The sequence below is a fragment of the Mustela nigripes genome, chromosome 12 (genome assembly GCF_022355385.1).
Source record: "Mustela nigripes isolate SB6536 chromosome 12, MUSNIG.SB6536, whole genome shotgun sequence".
Taxonomy (NCBI): Eukaryota; Metazoa; Chordata; class Mammalia; order Carnivora; family Mustelidae; genus Mustela; species Mustela nigripes.
In genome coordinates, this window is record NC_081568.1 from 153,864,026 (window position 1) to 153,877,192 (window position 13,167).

General features: G+C 41.2%; 2 pseudogenes; one reads left to right on the forward strand and one right to left on the reverse strand.

The window, feature by feature from the left end:
- The first annotated feature begins 440 nt into the window (after positions 1-440).
- LOC132028087 (olfactory receptor 2L8-like) lies at positions 441-1,372 on the forward strand (annotated as a pseudogene).
- An 8,803-nt stretch (positions 1,373-10,175) lies between these two features.
- On the reverse strand, positions 10,176-12,801 carry LOC132027662 (uncharacterized; annotated as a pseudogene).
- Between the last annotated feature and the right edge of the window lie 366 nt (positions 12,802-13,167).

A 13,167-nucleotide genomic window follows, 5' to 3' on the forward strand; every position in this document is an offset into this window, starting at 1 on the left:
CTCACAAATTTACATATTTCTATAAAATATTTTTTAAAAGTTTAGACATAGATGTTTGGCTCATAAAATTTTATGTGAGTAAAAAATGTGAGTTTTTTAAAAAATAAGTGTTAACTAATATTTTTAGATTTTTTAAAAAGAATAATCATTTGAGAGAGAATGCAAGAGCAGAAGGAGGGTCAGTAAGAGAGGGAGAAGCAAACTCTCCACTGAGAAGGGATTCCATTGTGAAGTTTGATCTTAGGACCCTGGGATCACGACCTGAGCCAAAGGCAGCTTTTTAACAGACTTAACCACACAGACACCATGATTATTACTACTATTTTAAGTTGCAGTGTCTCCTGAATAAATCACAGTGTAATTAAAATAACAAATTAATGAGAATTTATATTTTATACTTTATGTGTCTCTGTCTTTAGGGAAAACTAAATTAATGCCCCATGGAATATAATAACCAAACCTTTACAGATTTCTTTCTATTGGGGTTGTTTCCACCATCAAGACCTGACTTCTTCTTCATTCTCATTGTTCTCATTTTCCTAATGGCCTTTTTTTTGCAACCTTCCCATGATCATCCTCATCCTTGTGGATGCCCATCTACACACACCAATGTATTTTCTACTTAGTCAGATCTCCCTCATGGACCTGAACTTCATCTCCACTATTTTCCCCAGGATGGATTTTGATTATCTCTTTGGGAATAAGACAATTTATTTCATTTGGGGTGAAGTTCAGAGCTTCTTTTTCTTGATTTTAGCAGGTGGAGAGGGAATACTATTGGCCTCTATGGCCTATGATTACTATGTGGCTGTTTTGCTCTCCACTATCCCATTCATATGAATAAAAGAATATATGTTTTGATAATAATTGGATATTTGATAATGAGCTCAATCAACTCCTGTGCCCACACTGCACATGTCTTCAATATATCTTACTGTCAATCCAGGACTATCAACCATTTCTTCTGTGATGTTCCTGCTATGTTGACTCTGGCCTGCATGGGCACCTGGGTCTATGAGTGCACAGTGTTTGTGAACACCACCCTCTTCCTTATGTTTCCTTCCATTGACATTGTATGCTCCTATGGCTGGGTTCTCTTTGCCATTCTCCATGTGGTCAACAGAGGGCAGGAAGAAGGCCTATTCGACCTGCAGCACCCATCTCACTGTGGTGACTTTCTACTATGCACCCTTTGCTTACACTAATTTAGGTCCAAGATCCTTCCAATCTCCAACAGAGGACAAGGTTTTGGCTGTCTTCTACACCATCCTGACCCCCATGCTCAACCCCATCATACACAGCCTGAGAAACATTGGAGGTGATAGGGGCCCTTAGAAGAGTGATTCAGAGGATGTGCTCTGTACAAATGTAGAAGAAGTTCTCATTAGTCCTGTGGTCAGAAGTAGATTACTTGCACCTTGTATACTCCTTAGCAATATTATTCCAGGGTTAAAGGCAGGGACCAAAATAATTTAGAAGATTAAAATAATTGAGATTTGACAAAATGTATATTTTTATCACTCTTTTTATTTTCTTTGTGATGATTTTTTCAATAAAAGAAAGGTCGTTATTTTCTCCTAACTTGTGAGCAATAAGGTTTTGCTAATATGTAGAGATGATAAGGAAAAAATCCAAATTGATGGTATTATCCAGTATATTACTTTAAATATACATAGTATATGTCATTAAAATAGTTAAAAGAGAACAAAACAACAGTACATATTATACCATTGCCAAATGTCTATAAAGAAAAATAAGACATCTTGTATCTACTTATCAATATTAATAGATGAATATTTGTTTTATTTCTATTAAAGTTTACTCTTAAATAATGAAAACTGGTTCTCCCAATTCCCAGTTTTCATGGAAAATGATAGATATAGAGATTTAGGATAAAATTCTTCATGAATTTAGAAGTCCTCCCACATTAGAAAGGATATTAAGTTTATATATTTTAGGAGAGGGACACTGGGTAAATCTTGATGACTCATAAGAAAACAGCTTTTTACAGGTGTAACACAAGTAAATAATTATTATATGTGGTGCATATGCACTATGGAGTATTATGCCTCCATCAAAAAGGACGAATACCCAACTTTTGTAGCAACATGGATGGGACTGGAAGAGATTATGCTGAGGGAAATAAGTCAAGCAGAGAGAGTCAATTATCATATGGTTTTACTTATTTGTGGAGCATAACAAATAGCATGGAGGACATGGGGAGATTGAGAGGAGAAGGGAATTGGGAGAAATTGGAAGGGGAGGTGAACCATGAGAGATTATGGACTCTGAAAAACAATTTGAGGATTTTGAAGGGGTGGGGGGTGGGAGGTCAGGGTACCAGGTGGTGGGTATTATAGATGGCACGAATTGCATGGAGCACTGGTGTGGTGCAAAAATAATAAATACTGGTATGCTGAAATAAAAAATAAAAATAAAAAATAAATTAAAAATAAATTTAAAAAAACCAAAATGGATTATTAAAGAATAAGAACTGTAGTATAAAAGAATTGATGGAAGTTATATAATATATAGTACTGTGTAAAAAATCACAGCCACTTCCAAAGCATTCCTCTAAGCCCTGAAATTTTATATCCGCCAAAGGCATTGTTGACCTTTGTTGAAGATAATTTCTGTTATGGATATTTCATTATACATTTTGTATTCTCATAACTCTAATCAACCAGAATTGGGGGTTTGATTTGAATGAATTAAGTACCACAGTTTTATATAATTTTTATATATTTTATTTATATATTTTATTTATATATTAGTAATTTTAGTATATATTTTATTTATATATTAGTAAATTTTACATATACATATATGTGTATATACATATATGTGTGTGTATATATATATATATGTATACACATATATATATATATACAGTGATGGTTATATAAAACCATCACTGTTGATGGGATAATCCTGTTATATTCTTTATTTTCTGAGGGAAGAGATAAATAAAGAAGCTAGAATAAAAATGTAAGAAGCCCTGTATTATCCCAAACATGACAGCAATTTATCACTAATATATTCAAATTGGAAATAAGAATTTTCTCCAAAAACAAAGATCTACATTCTAGAATGTATATATAAGTTTGGATATTTTTATGCTAAAACTAAGTGAGCCTTTAGAGATTTATAGACTATTAACTGATTATGAGCTTGATTTGCAATGGCATAAGTATGACTTTTCCTAAAATATATAATGGGAAATAGTCTCATCACAAGAAACTATATGAGAGGGGCCTCTGGGTGGCTCAGTAGGTTAAAGCCTCTGCCTTTGGCTCAGCTCATGATCTCACGGTCCTGGGATCAAGCCCCACTTTGGGCTCTCTGCTCAGCATGGAGCCTTCTTGCCCATCTCTCTCTCTGCATCCCTCTGCCTGCCTGTGATATCTTTCTCTGTGTCAAATATATAAGTAAAATCTTTGAAAGAAAAAGAAACTATATGATAATATGGTAATAATTTCAAAAGTAAGCATTTGCTTGAGATGGAACACTTACTTCTTATCACATAACATAATTTTCAAATCTGCAAAAATTAATATATTCACTGCTTAATTTCAGAGACCAAATGTTCATTAAACATTTACCAGCAAGCTTTCTTCTTTAAATTATTTTGGTATTTGAAATATAATCACCTAAGATTCCTAACTAAAGTGAATTCATTTTTTTAACAAAAATAAATTCAGTCCAACTTAAGAATAAAATACTATATTAAACAGGAGTGAAGGTTGAGGAAATAAGATGGCACTTTAGTAAGAGATCCTAAGCTCATCTTATTCTTTGAACTCAACTAGGTATCTATCAAATCATTCTGAATACCCTAGAAATTGGCTTAAGGACTGATAGAACAAATCTACAAATAGAAGAATAGGCTGCATTGAGGAAGGTAGGGAGTGCAGAGTTGTGGTTTGGAGGGCAAATGGATCATGAGTGCTATGGAAGGGAGAAAGCCCTGTTCACAGAGAATGTTCAAGGAAATGTTCAAGGTGAAGACTTCCTCAAACCCAGTGGCTAGGGAAAGGAGAGGGGCTCAGTTTTTGCAACCAGCCAGGGACTGAAGACTAGAGTTTAAAGGTCTACAAACTTGACTGAGATAGAGCCATGCATGTGCTATCCTACTCATGCAGAAAAGGCAGGAAAACAGCCAGAGGCAGAGAGAATAATCTGAGGACCACCTGGAACACATGGGGGGATTAATTTTTCTTGTAACATGTTCATGAAAGGTAACTTTCATGGAGACACCACTCTGTAGACAAAGGAGCCAGCAGGTACCATATTCATCTCCTGACCTTCAGCATAAATGTACAGTCACCTCACCAAGGCAGCTGTCCCCCAACACTGGTTGCCAAGCCTGCTAGCTCCAAATATCTTTCCCTGCACTCTGGCACAACTGAACTTCTAAGTAAAACCTGCCTCAATCCCAACATAAGGAGACACTCTCCCAGAAAACCACTGAAGTTCCCTGATCACATTATATTCCTAAAGCCTGGATTTTTGTTTGTTTGTTTTGTTTTAATTTATTTATTTTATTTAGAATGGGAGAGGAAAAAAAGAGAGGAATAATGCAAGGGGAGGGGTACCGAGAGAGGGATAAGCAACCTCCCCACTAAGCAGAGAGCCTGATGCAGGGCTCTGTCTCAAGATCTGGAGATCATGACCTTAGCCAAAATAGGGTATCAGAAAATCAATCCATTGAGCCACCCTGGTGCCCCAAAAGCCTGCAGTTTTAAAAGTCAGCAAACTTGGGGAATGGATGACGATGTGATATATATATATATATATATATATATATATATATATATTGATATATCTAGTTGGATACTAGTCAGTCATCAGGAAATCAAATCTTTCCATTTGCAATGCTGTTGATGTTACTAGAAGGTATTATGATAAGAGAAAAACAGTAAATTAGGTGATGGGAATTATATGATCTCACCAACATCTTGAATTTAAGAAACAAAACAGAGGATCATAGGGGAATAGAGGAAAAAATAAAACAAGACAAAATCAGATAAAGATAAACTATAAGAGGCTCTTAACATAGGTAACAAAGTCAGGGTTGCTGGAGGGGAGGGAATTGGAGGGATAGAGTTCCTGCTTGATGGACAGTAAGGGGGCACATGATGTAATGAGTGCTGGGTATTATATATGACTGATGAGTCATTGACCTCCTACCCCTGAAACTAATAATATATTATATGTTAATTAATTAAATTTAAGCCAAAAAAAAATTAGCAAGCTTGGCTGAGATAGAGCCATGAGGTCACTGTGCTGATCATGGAGAGAAGGGAGATAAATAACCCAGAGTCAGAGAAGATGAAAACAATGACTGAAAAATTTCTGGGAAACATAATGGATATCATTCACTCTTCTAGGAGTGCTTCCCTGAAAGCAGCAAGCATGGAGACCCCTCTCCCAAGGAAAAAGAGATGGCTGGAACAATTTCCTTTCCCCACTTCTGGGGTAGACAACCAGAGGTAAAAAACACAGGGACTACACTGGCGGACCTAACCTGTTTACATTGGATCCTACACCCCTGTATTCTGGAAATACTACCTTTCCTGGTCAAAATAGCCTTAGTTCCAGCATGGCAAGCCCCTTTCACACAAAACCAACAAAAGAACCTGTCCACACCAAGTCTACTGAATATAGAGCTCTCCTAGGCTTCAGTTCTAATAGTAATAATACCAGGTCTCATTTAACGAGCAGACCAGATCACACATAATTAGATTCCCACACTCTGATCAAGAACCAAACTGTCCACTGCAGGCAAGGACAACTTCTTCAGATGACTGGTCCAAAGTATATAGCATCCAAACACTCCAATGGACTTCATGCAGCACACACCAGAAATACCCCCTGAAGCATGAGGCCATGGAAACTATACAATTTCATTATCATAAAGTCATTACTCTCAGGGGCAGGAATCAAACAGTATTTTGTAACACAGAGATGAAGACAGAGACATTTACAAAAGCCAAGATAGTGTAACTAATCACAAATGAATAAACACAAGGTCACAGTGAGAGACCTGAGTGATATTGATAAAAGTAATAGGCCTGAAGGAGAGTTTGAAACAACAGCCATAAGGACGCTCACTGGGCTTGAGAAAAGAATGGAAGGGAGGCCCTTACTGCAGAGATAAAATGGTTAAAAAAAATAGAAACAGTCATAAATGAAACTTGGGGCACCTGGGTGGCACACTTGGTTAAATAGCCAGCTCTTGATTTTGCCTCATGTCACCATCTCAGGGTCTGGAGATCAAGTCTGTGCAGGTATTCACAGTCAGTGGGAGATTTTTTTCTCTCTCTCCCTCTAACTTTCTCCCTGATTGTGCTCTTCCTCTCTAAAATAAATAATTCTTTTAAAAAAGAAAGAAATGAAAACTACAGTAACTGAGATTCAAGACACACTGAATGCAATGAACATAAGGATAGAAGAAGCATAGGAATGAATAAGTGAAATAAAAAATAAAATACTAGAAAGTAATGAAACTTAAAAACAGAGAGAGAGAGAGAGAGAGAGAGAGAGAGAGAGAAGAATTATAGAACTTGAGAAGAGTCTTAGGGAACTTAATGACTCCATCAAGCATAATGACATTCATAACATAGAAGTATCAGAGGAAAGGAGAAAAATGGGGCAGATGTTTATTGAGAAAAATATAGCTGAAAACTTCCCTAATGTGATGAAAGAAACAGATGTCAAGATCCAGGAGTCACAAAGAATCCTAACAAAAGCAAGAAAAAAGCAAGCCAAACCAACACATGCTGTAGCTAAATTCGTGAGCTATAGTGATAAAGAAAAAAAGTGTTAAAGGAACAAAGAAAACAAGTCTCAACCTTACAAGGGAAGACACATCCAACTAGCTCTGGATCTCTGAAGAGAAACTTGGGAAGCCAGAAGGAAGTAATATGATATATTCATCCTGCTGAATGAGAAAAATCTGTAGCCAAAAAATACACTATTATAATAAAAGCCTGGATAAATAGAAAGAGTAATAGATTTTTCCCAGACACTCAAAAACCAAAGGATCTTGTAACCACTAAACCAAGCCTATAAGAAAGAATAACAGAGAACTCTGAGTGAAAAGATAAGACCAAAAGTGTTAAAGACTAGATGGAGAAAACCTTCAGAGAAAAATGACAAAACAAGTAATAAAAGGGCATTAAATATATATCCATCAATAACCACTCTAAATGTAAATGGATTAAACACACCAATAAAAAGACAGTGTGTCTTTTCATAAAGCCCATAAAACAAAACAAAACAAAAATATTGATCTATATGCTGCCTACAAAAGTCTCATTTTAGATCTAAAGATACCTGTCAGATTGAAAGTGAGAGGATGAGAAAATATTTATCATATAATGGATATATTATAAAACAGATATACAATACTTTTATCAGACAATCTAGATACTAAGCAGAAGACCATAACAAGATATGGATAAAAACACTATCATAATAAAATAACTATTCAAGAAGATCTAACAACCGTAAATGTTTATACTCCCAACATGGGAATGCCTAAATATTTTTATATATTTATTAAGAAACATAAACATTGATAATAATAAAATAATAATAAGGGACATTTACACCCCACTTACATCAGTGGACAAACCAGCTAAAGAGAAAATCAATGGGACGCCTGGGTGGCTCAGTTGGTTAAGCAGCTGCCTTCGGCTCAGGTCATGATCCCAGCATCTTGGGATCGAGTCCCACATCGGGCTCCTTGCTTGGCAGGGAGCCTGCTTCTCCCTCGGCCTCTGCCTGCCATTCTGTCTGCCTGTGCCCGCTCTCTCTCCCTCTCTCTGAAAAATAAATAAAAAATCTTAAAAAAGAATCAACAATGGTAACAATTACTTTGAAAAACAAACAGGACCAGATAGTCCTAACAGATATATGCAGAACATTACATCCTCAAGCAGCAGAATAACATTCTTTTCAAGTGCATATGAGAAATTCTCCAGAAAAGAATACTAGGTAACAAATCAGGCCATAACAAGACAAAAAAAAAAAAAAAAAAAAAACAAACAGAATCATACCATGCATATTTTCCAACCACAAGTCAATGAAACTTGAAGGCAAACACCCACCCCCACAAAAAAAAGAAAAGTTCATAAATACATGGTGTTTAAACAATATGCTACTAAACAATGAATGGATCAACCAGGAATTCAAAGAAGAAATTTTTTAAAAAATATGTGGGGGGGGGGGGCAAGATGGCGGGAGAGTAGGAGGAGGCGCCTTTTCAGCCAGAACCCCAAAGCAAGCTGATTACCTATCAAAAAACTCCGATCACCCATGAAATCAGCCTGAGATCAGAATTATACACGTCTGGATCTCTACAGGGGCAGAAGATGCCAGTGGGCAGGTAAAGCAGAGTGGGAACGGTGCACTGATATCGGAAAATAAACAAAAGGGGGAGGGAGCCACCAGAGGCGACCAGTTGGAAAGTAATACCCCAATACGAGCGAGAGTACCCTGCGTCTGGGGACCATCATTAACTTGGAGACTGGTTGAAAGCACTCCAAAAGATCAGAGGATTGTGGGGGGAAATTGTGGGAATCGGGGTGGCTAGGGACAGGGGCTTAAGTCCCCGGTCCCAGGACAGCCTCCCCATCGCTGAGGCAGAGAGAGTGCAGCAGAGAAACCAGCTCTTGGTCCCTAAGCCGCCAGCGTGCCCAGGAATGCGTGGGTTCTAGTTCCTTTGAAGGGATGGGAGCCACGCTGGTCGGCAGAATGCGTGAGCCCTACCACAAAGCTTGAGATACACGGGTATGTCCCTCATGCTCCCCTGAGTTACAAAGGCCCCGCCGGCACTCTTTGACCTGCTCCATTGTTTCAAAGCCTAAGCTGCGCGCCCCAAACTCTCCCCTGACAGAGGTGCACAAAAGCCCAGCCTGGTGCTTACAGACCAGCGCCCTGTTCTCAGTGCCCGAGATGCGTGCCAGACCCATAGCAGCCTCTGAAAGAGGTGCGCACAAGCCGGGCACTCCCAGCCTGGGCCAGCGGCAAAATCTCAGTGTGCAACTGCTGCTTGGAACCTCTCAGGTGGTTGGGAGCTCCCAGACAGCTGCAACTGCCTTGGCTTTGGGTACAAGCAAAAGATCCTGTGCCCCCAGGGTCTCCAACTTGGAACCTGCTCTGCCAGCGGCCAAGGGGGAACTTATTTAGGCTCTGCACCTAGACTGAGGCTTCTCTCTGAGAGGGAGATCAGGGTGCAGTTTGTTTTCCTCTAAAACTACAAAAACCATCAAAGGCGGTCAAGGTGAGAGGAAAAAAAAGTGAACAAGCATAAAAACCGCCAGAGAACAAAACCCTGAAAAAACCCATTTTCCTCAGAGCCCACCCCCTTGAGGGGAGCGGGAGGACTTAACTCAGGAAACATCACTGACTGACAACCCACGTGACAGGTCCCTCCCCCAGAAAACAAACCAAGAAAGAAAAAAAAAGAGAGAGAGAGAAAAAATAAGACTACAAGAGAACAACCACTACTTCATAGGAAAACTTGTATTGTTCACTCGTTTTCACTTGTTAGGGTCCAGAAGACCTCAACCCAGGGAGGCGTGGAGGAACGACACCAAGGCAGCTCTTTCTGCAACAGCAAGGGTTTTATTGTTCCAGCATGCTGGGGCTCTGCTCTGCATCATTCCTGAAAACCAGGCGGAAGCTGAGAGCCCCGATCCAAGGGAGTATGGGGTTTTTATGCATTTTTTAGACAAAGGCTTGTCACAAAACCATAATCACAGTGACCTCTTTACATAACTACAGTTCCTGGTATGCTCTGCACAGTTTACATTTTTTAGCCATATCTTATCATCCGGGTGTAGCTAGGCGGCTGCGAAACTAGGACAAAGCAGTTCTCTTCTTTGTTAACCATAAGCATAATTCAAGCAAGGGGAGGGAAGGTCATGTTCTTATGTTTCAAAGTTCTAGCCACAAGGCTAGCAAAGCAGTTACAAAAAGCAAGTTAAGCAAGTTAGCAGAAGCTTTACACAGTTAACTCAGCCCTGGATCTCTTCATTCCCCACTTCTTCTTGTGAGTATCTCTAACCTTAGAGATTATGAACATTATCCAAGTGTAACGCTTCATACGTTGCCTTATTACCATTAACTTGATCTGTCCTATTATATCTTGCATAAAGGCTATCAACTTATTTAAAATACAGGGTCCTATAGTCAAAAGCAGGAGGAGAATAAGTATGGGTCCCACTAGCATGGATACAGGCCCCGATGCCGTCGACCTTGACAGCAGTTGGTGTGGTCAGCAGGATCAAGTAGGGTCCCTTCCATTGAGGCTCAAGGTTGCGTACCTGGTGTCAGCGGACGTAGACCCAATCACCTACAGAATAAGAGTGAGGAGTAACAGTACGCGGTCGGTAGGCCTCTGATAGGCCCTTCCAGATATATTTCTGGATGGCCTCCAGAGCCTTAAGTCTGGGTATCAGCATGGCGGAGGAAGTAACAGATGTCCCATATCCATGTTCAGTCATGTGTTTTAAAGGAGGGGGTCCCCCATAGAGGATTTCAAATGGGGTTAGGTTTCTCCTAGAGGGGGAAGGGGTATTGCGTGCACGGAAGAGGGCATAAGGAAGGAGCATGGTCCAATCTCTTAAGCCAGTCTCTATGGCTAATTTGGTTAAGGTGTCTTTTATAGTTCTATTCATACTACCTGTCCTGAGTTCTGGGGTCTATATGCACAATGTAATTTCCAATTAAACCCCAAGACCCTGGCCAATCCCTGACTTAACCTGGGCCACAAATGCAGGTCCATTATTAGATCCTATTACCTTAGGCAGCCCAAATCGGGGAAAGATCTCTTCTAGGATTTTCTTGGCCACAACCATGGCCATCTCCTTCTTAGTGGGGAAGGCCTCGACCCATCCTGAAAAAGTGTCTATAAAGACTAGCAGATGCTTATTTCCATATGTTGCTGGTGTTACCTTGGTAAAGTCTATTTCCCAGATGATTCCAGGCCGGTTTCCCCGGTCCTTGGTTCCGGGGGAGCCGTCTGCTCGTTGCACGTTTGTCACTGTGCAGGCTTCACAGGAGGAAGCAATGTCTTGAGCCAGTTCCTTCACCCTACCGGGAGGTAGGGACGGTAGATTTTGGTCCTTTAATAATTCCAGAAGCACTCTGGTACCTAGATGGGTGAGGCGGTGGGTGAAAAGTAAAAATTCATTTACCTTTTCTTCTGGGGTCTCCAGCTCAGTGACTTCTTCCTATGTAGTCAGGATGTTTGTTACCGGGGGGTCACGTAGGGCGGCCGCTCTTGCTTCTTCGTCTGCGCGACGGTTGCCCTGGGCAACTGAGTCTTCACCTTTTTGATGTCCAGGGCAGTGTATGATGGCTATCTCCTTTGGGAGGTGGATAGCCTCAAGGAGATCTATAATCTCCCATTTGTTCTTGATTTCTTTCCCAGCGGAGGTGAGAAGTCCCCGCTGCCAGTAGATGGCACCATGTACATGAGCAGTGGCAAAGGCATAGGCTGTCTGTGTACATATTTGCCCGTTGGCCTGTCGCCAGGCGCAAGGCTTGGGTTAGAGCAATAGGTTCTACATTCTGAGCAGAAGTTCCATGAGTTAAGGGTGCTGACCAAACCACAGTTTGAGGCCCAACTATTGTCGCCCCTGCCCATTGCTCCCCTTGTTGTAGGAAGCTGTTCCCGTCCGTGAACAAAGTTACATCAGCATGGGGCAGGGGTCTGTCCTTGAGGTCTGGCCTCATGCCTGTTTCTTCAGCCAGGATATCTTGGAAGGAATGGATTATTGGGTCATCCGTCTCCTCTGGCAGGAGGGTGGCGGGATTAAGGAGCACAGGATTGCCAAAAGAGATGTGGTCTTTGTCTAACAGGAGGCTCTGAGAGTGGATTATATGAGCATTGGAGAGCCAGTGGTCTGGGGGTTGCCAGATCACACTTTCCAAAGTGTAAGGGGCAGTAAGAGTGATTTTCTGCCCCAGAGTCAGTTTGTCAGCATCCTTGACAAGTAAAGCTGTGGCGGCTATGATTTTTAGGCAGTTTGGCCATCCGCCCGCAACAGGATCCAGCCTTTTGGATAGATAGGCTATAGGGCGCTTCCAGGGGTCCAGGGATTGGGTTTACACTCCTTTTGCCACCCCGTGTCTTTCATCCAGGTATAGGGTGAAGGGTTTTTCTACATCTGGTAAGGCCAAGGCAGGGGCTGAAAGCAGTGCCTGTTTTATTCCATCAAAAGCCTCTTGTTCCTTCCCCCATTCATAGGGGGCCTCATTTTTGGTAAGGGGATAAAGCGGATCAGCTAAGGATGCAAAGCCAGGTATCCATAAGCGACAGAAGCCTGCCATCCCTAGGAATTCCCTTAGTTACCTTCTAGTCTGAGGAGGTGGTATTTGAGTATCAGTCTTTTTCCTTGTGTCCGTGAGCCACCGTTTACCCTCCTTGAACTTATAGCCTAAAAATGTCACTTCTAACTGGCAGAGTTGAGCCTTTTTGGCAGAGGCTCGATATCCCAGGGTAGCCAGAGCCCTTAACAGGGCCTTAGTCCCATGGAGACATTCCTGCTGGGTCTCAGCAGCCAGTAGGAGGTCATCCACATATTGCAAAAGAGTCAAAATAGGATGTATTATCTTCACCTGAGCATTTATTTCCCTTAGGTCCTGAACAGGGCGATAGTCATTAGTTCCAGGTTTCTTTACAGGGAGCAAGGGAGAGTTCCAGGCTGACTGGCAAGGCACTAAGACTCCTTGCCGAAGGAGCTTGGTAATGTGAGGGCAGATGCCCTCTCGAGCTTCCTTACTCATTGGGTATTGTTTTACCTGGATAGGGGTGGCGGAAGTCTTAAGTGTCACCACTACAGGGGGTTGGGCGGTTGCTAAGCCCAAGCCCACGGTTTCAGCCCAAGCCTCAGGGAAGTCCTATAGCCATTTTTTTTTCAAGATCTGGGAGGTGGTCGGGAGGGTTGGGCCTTTCAAATAGCTCGTATTCATCTTCTAGAGTGATGGACAGGGTATTTACTACAGGTGGAGTTGGTGGAGGGGAAAGATCCTTATCCATATGATGTAGGCCCACAATGGGGATGAGGAAATCTATCAAAGGCCCGGAATCAGTGAAGGTAATCCTGGCTCGCAATTTGGTCAGCAAGTCTCTTCCCAGCGCAGGGGGCAGGG